This window comes from Triticum dicoccoides, chromosome 5B, assembly GCF_002162155.2.
Source record: "Triticum dicoccoides isolate Atlit2015 ecotype Zavitan chromosome 5B, WEW_v2.0, whole genome shotgun sequence".
NCBI lineage: Eukaryota > Viridiplantae > Streptophyta > Magnoliopsida > Poales > Poaceae > Triticum > Triticum dicoccoides.
Genome location: NC_041389.1, coordinates 610,776,137 through 610,794,062, shown reverse-complemented (window position 1 = coordinate 610,794,062; position 17,926 = coordinate 610,776,137).

Here is a 17,926-nt window from a genome sequence, read left to right as displayed (position 1 = left end):
GCCCTTCTAGGTACAGCCTGATGTCCCGGGTAGTCCATCTTCCTTTTGGATTCAGCTTGCTCCACTGCCATAGCTCCATCTCCATGTCGATCTTTCTCTGCTTCTATCGGCTTCTACTTGTGATGAGTTTATGTCTCATGAAATAGTGCCAGTACTATTATTCTAATCACACTTCTTCAATATCTTTGCCATCAGGGATGCTCAGGTCGATTTTAGTGGAACTGCACAAAAGCATCGTATGATCCGAGGGTGCCAGCCGTCTTTCCTTCGACAGGTTCTACCTGGCCAGGGAATTAAATCATGTTTAGTGTTTAGGGTTTAAGTCGTAGTGACCCCATCAGTAGTTTTTCTTTCGTACACGCTCTCACAACTTTTTTCTTTAGTTGTGAAGTAAATATTAGCTATGATCTGTGAATCATTGAGATGCATCAGCATGCGTGTTAGTTTTCCTTTGTATTTGATGGAATGTTGTAACGGGGAAACCTTGGAATAGGAATGAAAATGGAGTGGAAAGTTTCTGTTTTTCTGGAGAAAAAATGGAAACGGAGAGAAACCAACGTTTCGTTTCGTTAGATCGCGCCATCGAGCAAAACCAACATTTAAGTCATGTCCGTCGTGTTCGTGTCTCACCCTCCTCCACGGCTTGACCCCACACGGTCGCTTGGCATGCCACTCACCGCAAACCAAGTATACGATAACTTTCCCGCCTGCTTGTCGATGGATCGTGCCATGGAGTACTACTAGCACTACTAGAAGAGATTGACGAGTTGGGGGAGGACAGCTAGCTGTAGCACGGACTTCGAAGAACTTTTTACATGCATGTTGTAGCCGGCTATTGCGACCTTTGAACGCGGAGCAGCCGCGTGCACCTAGAAGCGGCACGGGCGACGCTCTCTTAGCCGGCGCGCCGCTTCAATGCCGGCGCCAGTGAGAGGTCGCGTCCGCTCTGGCCAGGCCTGAATGCGGCACTGACCGTTTTGGGCAGGAAGCACGCGCAGGTGATGACGAGGGTTCGGGTTGGTCAGGACCGGCCGTGGCAGCGGTCCGGACATGCGCAAACAAGAGATGATGTACGTTAATATTGCTGCGTATATAATTGACAACGTAAATAATGTGCCAGTTGGACAAATATGATCGGAGATGGAGATGGAAATGGAATTTTACCTAAACACGGATATGCATGTCTATGTCTATGTGTGTGTGCGCGACGACTCTCGCGACCTGGAAGCGGGGGCGTGTTTTTGATCGAGTTTCCTTTCTTGGTACGTTAGAAAATCAGTCTGTCTAATTCACATCTAGATGTTATTTAAGGATATCACATCTAAGCTCCCACAAGTATATAATGTAGCAACAAGAAACAAAAAAACTAGGACAAACAAAAAATAGACCACAAACAGAGTGGACATCAACTTAGACATCTAGATCTGTCCTAGACAGACCCTTAAAAATTGTCCTGAGTTACGCCTTGGTGGAGGTATACATGCTGTTTCGACAAAAAGTACATGGTGGTTGTGCGGTCATTGTCCATATGGTGGTAGTACTATCACTGGTTAAATGAAGAAATGCTTTTTTTCTCGGGTATCTTGGTTTAGTTCCTATCAAGATAGGGTTTGCACTCTCCACACGCTCGCCGCAATAAATATATGTTACACGCTGGAGGCTCAGCGTTCATTTGCTAGGGTTTTCTATATTCACAGTCTCTCACCCTCTCTTCACCAGATCTAAACAAGACAGCGTTGGCCTCTTGTCTCTCTCTCTCCCCCCTCACAGCTGGTGAAGGAGGCGTCCGTATCCCGTCCCACTGGGAAGGGGAGGAGGTGCAGCGTTAACTCTATTGCCTTCGGCGAGGGAGGCAATCCACTGCCGGCTGCGCTGTTCTCTTTCACCCAGCGCCAGTGCGGGAGGGCCACCGACCCCTTCTTCCTCGCTGCCGTACGTAGTGTGGTCAGGTCCGAACTCCCGCCGCATGCCTTGCCACATCCCGACGACCCTAAGGTATAAGTTTCTCTGAAACCGTCGTTGCTCTAGCTGCATGTGGATCTTTTTCGATCTGTAGTCGAATCTAGGTCTTGGTTCAAAGAGGAAAGTAAGGTGCGGTGGGGTGGAGCATGAATCTAGGATGTGGTTCAATGAGGAAAGGAGGGAGGAAAAGTAGTATAGACTGGCTATCCAGCCGCTTTGTTGGTCGAAAAGGGAAAAAGGGGGTAACCCAGTACACACATCTGTAAGGAACCGATCTCTTTGTTGAAAAGGGAAAGAAACTGGGGGGGGGGTCGGGTAGTTTGTGCAGGACTAGATTTGCTGCCCTCACATAGGAAAAAAGTTCAAAGAGAACAAATATGGGACCAACACAGATATTCTGCTTGGCTACATACTCTGCATCACCCATTTATACGTGTGGACGCACATGGTGCTAGCATGTCCCATACAGCTATTTTGTTGTTGTTAATCTAAGAATGCCGCCGGAAAATTGAAGTAATGCCACTGTTAAAAGTAAATTACATTTTTTAATGAATGTTGTTTCAAGAGAGTGTCTCTATTAATATGAATCAATGCAACCATTTTAGAAATGCTACTATCCTACTTTGTTTTCCATCCAAGATAAGTTAGATGCTTCTTTCTATCACCGTTTGTTTCATCCTCCTTTATCGGCAAGTAATTATTTCCTTTTTTGCCTCTGTTAAAACAGGGGTATCAATTCAACTTGTTGCTATTGCGACATTTTGCTTCGCTACTCGAAACACTTATGTTTTAAGAGTGTTTTGTGCAGTTCAACTTGAATGTCACACCGGTGACTTTGCTTAATTTTGGTGGAACTGCACAAAAGGAGATCCGAGATTTGTTTCCAGTGTTCCTGTCGAGTTGTTTCAAATCTTGGTCTCAACCACATGATATCTATTCAACTTGTTGCTATTGTGACATTTTGCTTCGCTACGCGAAACACTTTGCGTGATTTCAGTGCAACTACACAAAAGGAGATTGGATTTCCTATTCGTGTTAGCTGATTCGTATTTTATCCTGGTGTTCTCATGAAAGGTCAGTACATGCCTTCATCCACATGATTGTGCAGTGTGCTTTGAGATGTTGTGCTACCTGTATTGGTACTGTTTTAAATAAATGTTGAATTGAAGCTATTGTATTGTTGTCTTTTCCCATTAAGTAGTGAACAAAAATGGGACCAACCCAGACATGATGCTTGTTGCTTTGTTACAACAAACTCTGCATCACCCCCTTTATAAGTAGATGGAAGCACATATTGTTGTTGCGCCCACTCTCCCCTGGAACTGTTATGCTTTTCATTAATCTAATGTCGTTGGTAAAATTAAGCAATGCCAATCTCAGAATTAATTAACTACTGAATCTTAGTTCAAAACTGCAACACTTGTTAGGAATGGTACCTATCTTGTTTTGTATTTCTTTCTACATGTTTAACCAAGGTATTGTTAAGATAGTGTCTCTTTAAAAATGAATCAGTTACATTGTTTTAGGAATGGTACTTTTCTGCTTTGTCGTTCTTTATACATGTTGAAACAAGGCATTGTTAAGATAATGTCTTTGTCAATATGAATGAATCACACTGATGGAGAATTGCTTCTCTCCTGCTTTGTTTCCCATTAAGACAAGTCATCAACCATTATTTCCTAGTAATTGTTTCCCTTATACCTATTGTTGCTTACAGGGATATCAAAATTAAAGCTCGGTTTTATTCCGACTTTGATTTTAGTTGAACTACACAAAAGGAGCCAATGTGTCCAAGGCAAACTGCTGCGTTACTGGGTCTAGTTGGTCGTTCCACTTTGCAGAGAGAAGCAGTCACTGGCTGCGGTACATTACAGAAGGAATGACCGAGAAGCTTTACAGAGTATTATTAGACACAGGTGACATGACTAGTCTGCAGAGACCATTGGCAATTTAACAACACGTGGAGTGCCCTAGGCAAAAAGTGCCCAAACAAGTACAAGAAGCTACGACAGGACACGATCATAGGCATTACATATTTTGAATGGGAAAAGCTTGTCAAAGTTCAATCATTGATGTTAGCAAGAAGACGTTAGTTTAATATATTGGAATTGGAAAACCTTGTCAAAATTTGCTCATTGATGTTAGCCAGAAGACATGCATTTGATATTTTTGAGTGGGACGCCCTTGTTGTGAGCAGCGTCGAGTGTTTTTTCCTATTCCTGTGTTCAGTTTAGAAGTAAATAGTTACTCTGCTGAGATATTCCTATGTTAAGAGTTTGTTCTGAGTATTGTCTATGTAATGCCAGGCCTTGTGTTTGATTGCAAAGTTGAGCTTGGAATGTTGTGGCATGCGGCATCACGATCTGTTCACCATGCCTCCTAAGTTTAATGCTTCGTATTGTTTTGCATGTCGATCTAATGCCAGTGGTTTGCTTGTTAAGAAGATCATCCTCTTCTGTTGTTTCCGTGCGTAAGAAGTTCATCGTCTGATGTTTCATTCATAGCCTATACGACATGTCGGGTAGGTTAGACGTGAAACCATATGATCTTCCGACCAACTTATGATATTAGGCTATGATTGGATCGTCGTTTTCCAACCAAAACCGCTTTTAAAACTGACGCTTGTAAATTAAAGCAGATAGTCTCGGGCGAAGGCACTTGGTTGGTCGATTTCAACTAGTAAAATATCGGAAGTACTTCACACACAATAAAAACGCTGAACGACACTCGGACGATTGCTAATCTAGTCGTTAGCTGTTGTTTCAGCCTAACCCATGGATGGCATGATACGCATGTCATGCATGTATCGTCTAGTAATGTCGTGCATATAGCAGTGCTCGTAAAATATACACTGGTCTCTCAAATTACACGCGTAACCCGCCGGTTTTACTGACAGACCTCGGGCCTTCCGATGACGACTAAATTACACTTGTATGTTAATACAGGTTTGAAATAAACCAGAGCTCCCAAGCGCGTCCTTACCGTTTCATGCCATCTCAGTTTCTCGAAGGTGCTCATAGGTGTCCGATGATCCTGGCTTCCTGAATGAGCAGCGGGCACTGTATCAGACCTCCGTAGGGCCCATGAGGCCCTCTCCATTGTTCTTCGAGTTGTTGTGCTCGCCATTGTGCCAAGCATTGTTAACATGGTCAACGAACATGAGGATTCAGGAGATGACTTTATATTGACTGGATGACACTAGGGACCCACTAGGGCCATAGACGTACGTACGCAAGTGCTTCCTTATTATGTGCAACTATATTTTTTTTGCTTTCTCCTGGTTTCCTGACATCACGGTCCCACACCATTGTCAACCTATGTAGTCAATATAAACGAGAGAATTGCACAAGGTGCGGCCGACAGCTGGGACCAAGCAGCTCGAGCAGTATTTGTGTTTTTGAGGCGTGAGCACTGCAGAGTTATTCTTGGCGATGATTTTGTTGTTGTTCAGATGAGAGCAGGGTATTAACTGGGCGGGTTGTGGCCCGTCTAGCCCAGGCCAGATATCCAGCCCAGATACTACTTTTTTCAAGATGAAAATGGCTAGCCCAGCTATATGTCTTTTTGGGGAATACCCAGGCAAGGTCAACTTGTTATTCTCCGCCCCGCTGGGCTGCAAATCTTTCCTAGGAGGGATCATTAGGCTTAACAGGAAAATGGGCTTTAAAAATAATAAATGGGATGTAATTATAAAAACTGGGCAGTAACCATAAAAAAATGCACCAAACACGAATTAGTTTATAAAATATTATCTATGGATTTTGAAAATCTTAAATTTTCATTGTTGCGCGCGCAATGTTTCGTTGGATTTTTACGTAATACAAATTTATATTTAATCTGACTAGAAATTTCAGGATAAAAATATTTCGGATCCCATCAAAATGTGGGAAATTTTATTGAATTCTATCTTCAACGGTTGGTTGAAATTATTAATCATTGTCCTAGCTAGAAAATGGGCTGTACTTTTAACAAACTGTCAATGGGCTGTTGTAAATTCCATTAGAATTCAAAAATGGGCTGTACATTCTTACAAAACGCAAATGGGCTATAAGTTCTCTGCCACACACTTGTGGACCTACTAAGTGATGCGTCCCCTAAAAAAATAAGTTGACACGTATGCAAGGCTTTGTCAACTTATTATAGTCAACACACGGTTCTAGCAGCAGTGGCCGTTGGATATCTATCCAACGGATGTCGTGCTTCTTCTTCAATCTCGGATATTCTTAGCTTCGGCCGCCCAAAAAATGATCCTCCCCCTGACATCTGGGGCGCACCGTTTCGGAGGCTGACCTGTGGGCCTACTAAGTTGGAGCATACCAAGGGCTTTGTCAACTTAGTCAATATAAAAGATTCTAGATTCAGTGACCGTACGATGTCCATCCAACGGCCGTAGTGCTTCTTCAACCTCTGGTCTTCTTGGTCCAGCCGCCCAAAACAGCGCCGGTCGTACCGCCTGCTCCTGCCTCCCGTGGTCGGCTGTGCTGCCGCGGAGGCCTCACCGCCCCCATACTACTCGCACCGCTGGCCAGGCCATCCCTCCACTCACCCACACACCTATTATTCTGCGGCGATGGCAGCCTCACACCGCAGCTGTCGTGGATTTGTCATAGCAGATGTCCTTGTGAAAGGACTTAGTCGTGGAGCCATCGCTACGGGTTAACTTGAAGGGGTTAAAGCAGACACAAAGACACAAGGGTTTATACTAGTTCGGCCCCTTCGATGAAGGTAAAAGCCTACGTCTAGTTGTGATGGAATTGATGTGGTTTCGATGGCTAGGGAGCAAACAAGCTTCGCCTAGGCTCGAGTTGTTGTTGTCTGTCCTTGAACCGCCGCCGGGTCGTCCCCTTATATACACGGGTGACGCCCGTCAGTCCACAGAGTCCCACACCGGTTCATACTTGTATCCCGGTTGGTCTCTCTCTATTCCTAACTTACAATGCAAGTTTACATATCAAGTCGGTTTATGGCTACAGGTTCTAAACCGACTACAGGCCTTGGGCCTTCATCTGCTTAATCACCTTTAAACTACTAATGAAGCTAACCCGACCCAGGTAGGCCGGTTCACGCCCAGTGGTAATATCCCCAACATTAGGCCCCAGATTGATTTGAACTGGTTCATGTCAATCCTTCACAAAAATCTTTGTCTTCAACATCTTCTGGGAATTGGTAAACCGCCATGTCGTCATCATCATCTCTGGTTGCTGTAAACCGGCATGACGTCATCATGAAGTTAACATTTATGATGCCTTCTTTTATTAATAGATCTGCGATACCCAAGGTAGCAGCTCCACTTCCGAATCTTGTGGCTCCTGGATTCGCGCGCCTGACACACGTTCCCTGCCTTATAAATAGGACCGAAGGGTCATTTCCTTTTCTCCCCTTCGTCTCTTTCTCTTCGTCTTCCTCGCGTCGCCAGCCTCGGAGCTCCGCCGCCGCCGTTGACCTCTGCACCGTCTTGGGCCGCTGCATCAACCTGAATGCACCAGAGCACCACGGTAGCCTTCCGCGTCTTCCTCGACTCTGGTAAGCCTTTTGTTCTTCTTAACATAGATCTATTCTAGGGTTTTGTGTTCTTTCCGTGTTCATCACTTGTTCATACTCGTACCTAGACTCCTGGACATATCTGTGAAACCCTGCTCTGACCAGCAGTAGCTTTTTAGCATCCGCCTGTAGTTTTATGCTCAAGTCTATAGATCTCATCCACATTCCTACCCATTGATTTACTTCTGTTTTGCTTTAACCTTTTGAATATTTTCTGTTTTTCTGAACTTGCTTCAGATCCATTGCTGCAATAAGACCTTGTGAAACCTGTTTCTGCATACTTAGCCATCCGCAACCATTAGTCCCCTTGTTGAACCGCCAGAACTCTTTAGCCATATGATGCCACTTCATAAAAATCCGGTTTAAATATACTGCCTCCGGTTTAGCATTGTTCATACCAGCGCCTTCTTTTATCCAACATGTTCTTGAACCGGAATCACCTATTTCTTGTAGATCTCACCATGGCCAAACAAGTATATGAGTGCAACTGTGTTCCTTCTCGTGTCACAGAAACTCAGTTGGATAATTTAGTCTCGATCGGCGCTTTAGACAGCAAAGAGACTATCCACTGGAGGGTTCCTGGTGACGAATGTCCTCCCACACCTCAAGAGGGAGAGGTTGTGATCTTTGCGGATCACTTAGCCCGGGGCTTCAAACCGCCCGGCTCTAAATTTTACCGGGATGTGTTAGCCAATTTTCAACTCCGCCCGCAAGATACTGGCCCCAATTCTGTTACCAACTTATGTCACTTCCAAGTGCTCTGTGAGGTATACCTTCAAGAGAAACCCACAGTTGAATTGTTCAGAGACTGCTTCCACTTAAACCGCCGCACATAATTCACTGATGGTCCCAATACCGAATTGGGCGGTATGGCAATTCAGAAAAGGAAAGAAATCACTTATCCCCATGCCAGACGACACAGTCACCCCAAGGAGTGGAATGCAACATGGTTTTACTGCAAAGATACTTCCCCTGATGATGAAAATCCTTTGCCTGGCTTTCGTCCGGAGCGGCTCAGCAATACACACCCCTTCCCACAAAGGTTAAGTGCCAAGGAGAGGAGTAAATATGCTCCGCAATTATCCAAGCTCCGAGCCTTCATGGCCAACGGTTTAACAGGAGTAGATCTCGCACGCTGTTGGATATCATGGAGCATACTGCCTCTCAGCCGGCGCTCCGGTTTAATGTGCAAGTATACTGGTAGCGTTGATGACCCACTCCGACACACCAACATCCAGCTCTCTGATGATGAAGTCACAGAGGCTGTGAAGAAAATGCTGAACGAACCGGAGCACCTCTGCGCTCAAACCGGCCTGCTCCCTTTCTGTGCTACCAACAAACCGCCAGCTGTAAGATTTTGATTGTACTTTTTACTGAACCTGTTATTGCTATCTCTGTCTGACATCAATTGCTGCTTAACCAGGGTGATAACCCGTTTTGGAGCAAGAAGCTTCCACAAGACAAACCGGAGAAAGCAGAACGGTCAACCCGGCTAAAGACCAAGGTCATCAAGAAGCCTGCTAAAAAGAGGAAAACCACTGCTTCATCTGATCCGGCTGTTGATGATGATGTGGGTAACTCGGACCTTGAGGTAGAACTCGATTCACTAGGCTTACTTTTTACACGCCTTATTGATGATGATACTTGTCAGGACGACGCTGAAGCCAGTAATGCTGATGTCGCTGAGGTAACTATTCTCTCTTCCGATTCAGATCCTTTGCCTTTGCCAAAATTTCGCCAGGCAAACCGGAAAGTTAAATTTTCTCATCCTCTTGCTTACTTGGATACCAAATTTCTTATGAAGACTCAGCAACATGAAGCTCGCCGCACAACCCAGCACAGCGGCCAGGTAGTTACCTCCGCCGGTTTACCAAACAGTCCAGTTCGAAAACGCCGCTCCGTGGTCTCCGACCTTTTTATTAATTTATATCCTAAAGCGGGTTTCGTCCGTCAACCTCTTAATCCGTCCGACTCCGATTATCAGGTTACTTCCCATTCTTCCTCTGGTGAATCGTCGGCCACTCAGCTGCCACCACTGAAAACGGTTCTTGGGTAAACTAGACTGAACATATGCTTCTGGTATACCATGTTATAACTTATGTTGTTCCTTGACTCTTTGTTTCTCTTTCAGGGCTAGACCTAAACCGAGCAAGAAAGCCCGCCTGGATAAAGCGACCGAGGAAGATGTCGCCCCTGAACAGGATAAAACACCAGATCTTGAAACGTTCGTTTATGAGGATATTCCCAATGATCCTCCGTTGCAAGATGATGCTATTCCTGAGAAAAGGCCTATCAATACCTCAGTCCCTATTGACCAGCCTGCCAGCTCCGTCCGGATTGATAGATCCCACAGTCCTTCAAAGCCTGCCGATAAACCGACTGCGCCAACACAAACCGGCGAGTCCAAGCATGATGATGTTGTAATTACCGGCGTAGGTCACTTTGAACCAAGGAATCCTATCGCTTTGGCCAAGCATACTGTGAAAGAAGATTTTTCTGCCATGAACAAAGGCAAATGGGATGTTGATCTGGAAGCATATGCTGCTCTGAGTGCCCAAGATCTTCATTCTGGTTACTTGAACCGGCTATATACTAGTCGTGACTGTGAAGCTGGCCTGGTAAAGATGATGAGAGATAAATTTGAGGTAACTTCCTTGTGCTTCTTCTTTCTTTAATTACTGCCACTGTATTAATCCTCCTAGCCCCCAAGGGCCGGTTTGTAACCTTCTTCAAGCCGGGACTTGAATATAGTCCTCAATACTTTGAAATCCATCAATGTAGCCCCCAAGGGCCGGTTCAACTTAGTATAGTTAAACCGGGACTCCAATAAAGATTCTAACATCAGAACATAACTGAGCAAATAGCCATTAGCCCCCAAGTGCCAAGTTGAATACCTGTATTGAGCTTGGGACTTTACGATTTAGTAATAGATGAAAATTGAAGGTGCATTAGCCCCCAAGTATCAAGTGTATAACTTGTTATGTGGTTGGTACTTCAAATTCTTGTACCGTTTGTTGAAAGCCAAGCACTATCTTTACGCAGGCTGAAGTGAGGATCAAAGAGGACCGGATTACTGATCTGCAGGAAACTTTGAAAACCCAACAAGCTGAAACCGACAAGGCAAGGGAAGAAATAACCAGCGCTTTGACCATCACAGAATAGCTGAAGGAGGGCTTCAAGAAGGAGCGGACTGATTGGGCCACTGAGAAGGCCGCTTTAATAAAAAGAGCTGAAAACGCTGAAGCTGCCCTTAAACCGGTGGTAGATGAGCTGACCGCCGTAAAGCGGCAAGTACATTCCATGACCACTGCTATCTTTGGTAAGCTCCTTTTGGTTTCCTGGACAACTCTGGCCTGCTTATAATAGATCCGGTTTGTGATCTTTCCTGTATTGTTGCAGGTACACGCATTGGTCACTTAGGGTCAGATGTTCGGAAGAAGTTGAAGGCTGCCTACACTTTAATTGAACAGCTGTATACCGGAGCGCAACGGATCATCACCACTACATCTCATAACAAGCCGGCACCTACTTTAATCCAAGACACTCTTAATAGGTTGTCAATGCTTCCTGCTCGGATTGAAGAACTGAAAAAAATCTGCTGCTCGAACCGGAGCCATTAATGCCTTGATCCGGGCAAAAGCATGGGTGCCGGATTTCGATCCTGTTGAGGCAGCTCAAGGCTATCCCAGCTTGAAGGAAGACGGCTCAGAGTTCAATGAAGATGATTTGAGGGCGATAAATCGTGCAGTACGCCCTCTGGCTTGTCAATTGGCTGAAGAGGCAGACTTGTCGCATTATCAAGCTCAGTACAATGATCAGAACAAACGAGTGCCTGCACCAACTCCTGAAGCGGAGAATCTGATTCCTCCAATCCGTAAGCATACTTACGCTCCTGATATTGAACCGTCTTCTCTGATCCACGAAGAGGCTGTCTTTCAAACTTTAATGGGAATCCACTGGACCACTATTGATTTCCAGCCAATGGATAGAGATGAGGAAGCTGAAACGGCGCGGGCCGACCCACAATCATCACACCGGGGCGATGAACTGGCTTGAACCAGAAGCCAGTTTAAATAGCTGCTTTATTATGATCCGCCGGAACAACAATGATCTTATTTGGGCACCGCGTTGCCTTGTAATAGGATAGTCAATACTTCTGCCTTGAATATGCCTTCGTGCATAAGTAGTGATGCTTTTGCTTGAAATCCTCAATTTATATTTCCTGCAATCAGAAAATCTTGAACTTCGGTGGCGGTTATACCGCCAACCGGTTTATTACCTTTATATATATCATCAATGTATTTAAGACGTATAATCAAATATGTGATACAAAATACCTGCCATCGCTGGTCATGAAGTTGGCTTAGCCAGGCTTGAAACAGAGTATTAATAAACCGTTACCATCAAAGGGGAGAAAACAACTCACATGTAAACCGTGCTGGGTCATTATGAGCCCCCCTGCTACTTCATGATGTTAACAGGAAAGTTAAACCGGGCATATTTCTCCGGAGTACAAATGAACCGATTTCCGTCAGCTGAACCGGTAAAAAAGTGTTGTTGGTTTAAAGGAAACACAACAAAAATTGAAGAATAGTCATAAAAGAAATATGGAAGCAAAGGCAATGATAAAAACCGTTTGCAAAAACATGCTTTACTGAGCTGATCAGATGGTGTTACCACGGTCGGACAGGACCAAGCCCCCAATAGGAGTGACAATGGTTCAAGTCAGCCAGGTCCCCAAATGAAACCGTGGCATTTATGCCGATCAAAAGGCGTGGCAATGGTTCGGGTTCGACCAAGCCCCCAAGTGATTTTGTGGCCTTAGGCCGATCAAGAGGCATGACTGGTTCAGACTTGACCATGTCCCCAAGTGATCTGGTGGCTTTCGCCTATCAAAAGGTGTCGCATTGGTTTGGACACGACCAAGGCCCCAAGTGATATCACAAAGCTTTTTTGAAAAGCAAATTTCAAGGGGTAAACCGGAGGCCGCTTTAAAACAGAACCACTCCATGTAACCACACATGATATGAAAGGACAGAGACCCCGCTTTAGCTGAGGCTCCGGTTTTATTATATCAATGATAATATATACACTGCCATAATATGTACATAGATAGAGCTGATGGCTCAAGTGTAGTAAGGCCGAAGATGAGCTATATTCCACGGCCTGTTGGTCTCCTCCTCTGATGTGCGTGAGTCTTTATGCTCTCGAATATCAATCAGATAGTACGACCCGTTGTGCAGATTCTTGCTGAGCACGAAAGGTCCCTCCCAAGGTGGGGATAACTTGTGCATATCCGTCTGATCTTGGATGAGCCGAAGCACCAAATCTCCTTCTTGAAAAGTTCTGGTTCTGACCCGCCGACTATGATAGCGACGAAGATCTTGTTGATAAATCGCCGAGCGGGCAGCCGCTATGTCACGCTCCTCATCTAATAGGTCCAAAGCATCTTGTCGTGTTGTCTCATTGTCCGCTTCAACATAAGCCGCCACACGAGGCGAATCGTGCCGGATATCACTAGGGAGAACCGCCTCTGCTCCATAGACCATAAAAAACGGTGTGTATCCTGTAGATCTGTTGGGCGTAGTGTTGATACTCCATAGCATAGATGGTAGCTCTTCAACCCAACATCCCGGTGTTCTTTGCAATGGAACCATAAGCCGGGGTTTGATGCCTCGCTAGATATCTTGATTAGCTCGTTCTGCCTGCCCATTGGACTGGGGGTGAGCCACTGATGATACGTCAAGTCTGATGTGCTCACGTTCATAGAATTCCTTCATAGGACCCTTGGACAAATTGGTACCATTGTCAGTAATGATACTGTGTGGAAAGCCAAACCGGAAAATCACCTTTTTAATGAACTGCATCGCTGTAGCTGCATCACACTTGCTGACAGGCTCCGCTTCAACCCACTTGGTAAACTTGTCAACTGCCACCAAAAGGTGGGTTTTCTTATCCTTGGATCTTTTAAAAGGTCCGACCATATCTAGCTCCCATGTTGCAAACGGCCAAGTAATTGGAATCATCCTCAATTCTTGAGCCGGCACATGAGCACGCCTTGAAAATTTCTGACAGCCATCACACCGTTTAACCAAGTCCGCATCATCAGCATGAGCTGTCAACCAGTAAAACCCGTGACGAAACGCCTTAGCCACCAGAGACTTTGAACCGGCGTGGTGACCACAATCCCCTTCATGGATTTCGCGTAGAATTTCACAACCTTCCTCAGGAGAGACGCAGCGTTGAAACGCCCCTGATACACTGCAATGATGCAATTCGCCATTGATAATTGTCATAGATTTGGATCGCCGGACTATCTGCCTGGCTAGAGTCTCATCCTCTGGCAACTCTCCCCGGTTCATGTACGCAAGATAAGGAACTATCCAATCCGGTATAATATGCAGGGCTGCCACCAATTGAGCCTCCGGATCAGGAATAGCCAAATCCGCTTCACCCGGGAGCTTGACTGACGGGTTGTGCAACACATCGAGAAAGACATTAGGCGGAACCGGTTTACGCTAAGAGCCCAACCGGCTTAAAGCGTCCGCCGCTTCATTTTTTCGATGATCCACGTGCTCCACCTGATAACCCTTGAAGTGACCTGCAACAATATCCACCTCACAACGATATGCAGCCATAAGCGGGTCCTTACAATCCCAAGTGCCAGATACCTGTTGAGCCACGAGGTCCGATTCACCGAAGCACTTAACCCGACTTAGATTCATCTCTTTAGCCATCTGGAGACCATGGAGCAAAGCTTCATACTCAGCTGCATTATTAGTACAAGGGAACATTAAGCGGAGAACATAACAAAACTTATCACCTCGTGGGGAAGTTAATACGACTCCAGCCCCCGAGCCTTCCAATTGCCTGGATCCATCAAAATGGATAGTCCAATATGTGTGATCCGGCTTTTCCTCTGGTGCTTGCAACTCCGTCCAATCATTGATGAAATCAACAAGTGCTTGAGACTTCACCACCGTCCGAGGCATGTACTTCAATCCGTGCGGCCCAAGTTCTATGGCCCACTTGGCAATCCGGCCAGTCGCCTCCCGGTTCTGTATGATATCGCCCAAGGGAGCTGAACTGACCACTGTGATGGGGTGCCCATGGAAATACTGCTTCAACTTCCGGCTTGCCATGAAAAATCCATATACCAGCTTCTACCAATGCGGATACCTTTGCTTGGATTCAATAAGCACCTCGCTGATATAGTAAACTGGCCGCTGAACCGGATACTCCTTGCCTTCCTCCTTGCGTTCTACCACAATAGCCACGCTAACTACACGAGCATTGGCCGCTACGTATAACAATAACGGCTCCTTGTCGACCGGAGCTGCAAGAATGGGCGGATTGGCTAATTGCCGCTTCAAGTCCTCCAACGCTACATCAGCAGCTGGACTCCAGATGAATTGATCTGTCTTTTTCAACATCTGGTATAAAGGGATGGCCTTCTCTCCGAGGCGGCTGATAAACCGGCTCAGTGTGGCGATCCGACCCGCCAAACGCTGAACATCGTTGATACACTTCGGTTTAGCCAGGGAGGTGATAGCCGTAATCTTCTCCGGATTAGCCTCAATTCCTTTGTTGGACACAAGAAAGCCAAGTAACTTGCCTGCCGGAACACCAAAGACACATTTGGCAGGGTTAAGCATCATCTTATAAACCGGCAAGTTGTCAAAGGTTTCCTTCAAATCATCAACCAGCGTCTCCTTCTGCCTTGACTTGACTACAATATCATCCACATAGGCGTGCACATTGCGGCCGATCTGTTTATGCAGGCAATTCTGTACACACCGTTGATAAGTGGCTTGGGCGCTCTTGAGCCCAAAAGGCATAGATACATAGCAGAAGGCTCCAAAGGGAGTAATAAACACCGTCTTCTCCCGGTCCTTAACCGCCATTTTGATCTGATGATACCCAGAATACGCATCCAAAAAACTCAAACGCTCACAACCCACCGTGGCGTCAATAATCTGGTCAATGCGAGGGAGGGCAAAAGGATCCATTGGACAAGCCTTGTTAAGATCCGTGTAATCCACACACATACGCCAAGTGCCATTTTTCTTAAGTACCAGCACCGGATTAGCGAGCCATTCTGGATGGAACACTTCAATGATAAAACCAGCTGCTAAGAGCCTGGCCACTTCTTCTCCAATAGCTTTGCGCCTTTCTTCGTTAAACCGGCGGAGAAACTATTTTACCGGTTTATACTTGGGATCAACATTAAGAGTGTGCTCAGCGAGTTCCCTTGGTACACCTGGCATGTCAGAAGGCTTCCATGCAAAAATGTCCCGATTCTCACGGATGAACTCAATGAGCGCGCTTTCCTATTTAGGGTCCAAGTTGGCACTGACAGTGAACTGCTTGGACGAATCGTCGGGCACGAAGTCAACAAGCTTGGTCTCAGCCGCCGATTTGAACTTCAGATCTGAATCATGCTCCGTAGTCGGCCTCTTCGAAGGGGTCATGTCCGCCGGATCAACATTGTCCCTATAATATTTCAACTCCTCCGTGGCACAAACTAACTCTGCATAGGCCGCATCACCTTCCTCACATTCCAAAGCAATCTTGCGGCTCCCATGAACCGTTATTGTCCCTTTGTAACCCGGCATCTTGAGCTGCAAATAGATATAACAAGGCCGTGCCATGAATTTGGCATAAGCCGGCCGCCCAAACAAGGCATGATACGGGCTCCGAATTTTCACTACCTCAAAGGTTAGTGTTTCAGATCGGGAATCATGCTCGTCCCCAAAAGCCACCTCCAAGGCTATCTTACCAACAGGATACGCTGATTTGCCAGGCACCACACCATGGAACACCATATTAGACGGTCTGAGATCCTTGTCTGTTAGCCCCATGCGGCGGAATGTCTCATAGTACAGGATGTTAATACTGCTCCCTCCATCCATGAGTACCTTGGTGAATTTATAACCTCCCACCTGAGGGTCTACCACTAATGCCAACTGGCCCGAATTGTCAACCCGGGGGGGGGGGTGATCCTCCCTGCTCCACACGATAGGCTGCTCCGACCAGCGTAAATAACGCAGTACGGCCGGTTCAACAAAGTTCACTGCTCGCTTGTGAAGTTTCCGGTCTCACTTATCCAAGCTAGTTGTGAAAACGTGATACTGCCCATTGTTCAACTGTTTTGGCTGGCTCTGATAACCCGACCGTTGTTGCTGCTGCTGTTGGTTGTAACCCCCTTGACCGCTCTGATTATCCTGGTTATTATTACCGCTCTAATTGAAACCTGAACCGGAAGCTCCATCGTGACCCGGCCCATGGAAACCGGATCCTGAGCCACCACCTGACCCACGGTCATACCGGAAGGCATTAGAGTTTTTAAATTCCTGCATAATGTAACAATCCTTCCAAAGGTGGTTAGCCGGCGCCTCCTTCGTCCCGTGTTTTGGGCAAGGCTGATTCAGCAAATAGTTTAAGCGATCCGGGTTAGGATTTGGAGCCCCATTACGATTCGCCGCTTTACCTCTGCGCCGCTGACCCTTGTCCTGCGCATTAGTGTTAGCCACAAAGTCCATGCTGCCATCCGCTTTACGCTTGCCTCCGTTTCCATGGCCCGCCGGTTTGTATTGATGCCCCTTAGAGTTGCTATTCTTTTTTCCCTTCCCTGCTTCGTCATCGTCAGTCTCGGGATCCTTGGTACTATCAGAATCGGCATACTTCACTAAAGAGGCCATGAGAGTTCCCATGTTATTACAGAACCGCTTCATACGCCCCAACTTCAACTTTAGAGGCTTAAACCGGCAGTTGCCCTCCAGGGTTAAGATCGCAGAGTCAGCATTGATCCTGTCAGACGAGTGCAAGACTTCAGAAACGCGGCGTACCCAATGGGTTGCTGACTCTTTGTCCTCCTGAACACAAGCCGCCAAGTCTACTATGGACTTAGGCTGCTTACACGTATCTTTGAAATACTGGATAAACCGGGTCCGCAACTGTGACGCCCGGATAATTAAGCTACAGTAATTCTTTGCTAATGGTGCCACGCCACTTCAATTACTGTTGCTACTCTCACGTTAGTTCGAAATCGATTCAAATTCAAATTCAAAATCAAGCAAACAATAAAAGTTTTCAAATATTAAAACTAAAATGTTCGGAGTGAACCAAATATTGCATAGGTAATTATGGTGGAGAAACCACACTTTTATAAAATAGCTAAATGCTCTAAAGTAAATAAACAGTAGCTAAAACCAGTAATTAAATTCGTTTTATAATATATAAAATGTTAAACTAAATTGTTTGGGCGCCCAAGTTATTGTGGCATTAGAATAAGTAGTAATACAATTTTAGGAACTAATTTTATAATTTATAAGACTAACATAAATAGTAACAAAAAGGAAAAAAGGAAAATAATAAAAAGTTAAAAAAAACAAAGCTAAAAAAAAGGAGAAGAAATAACAAC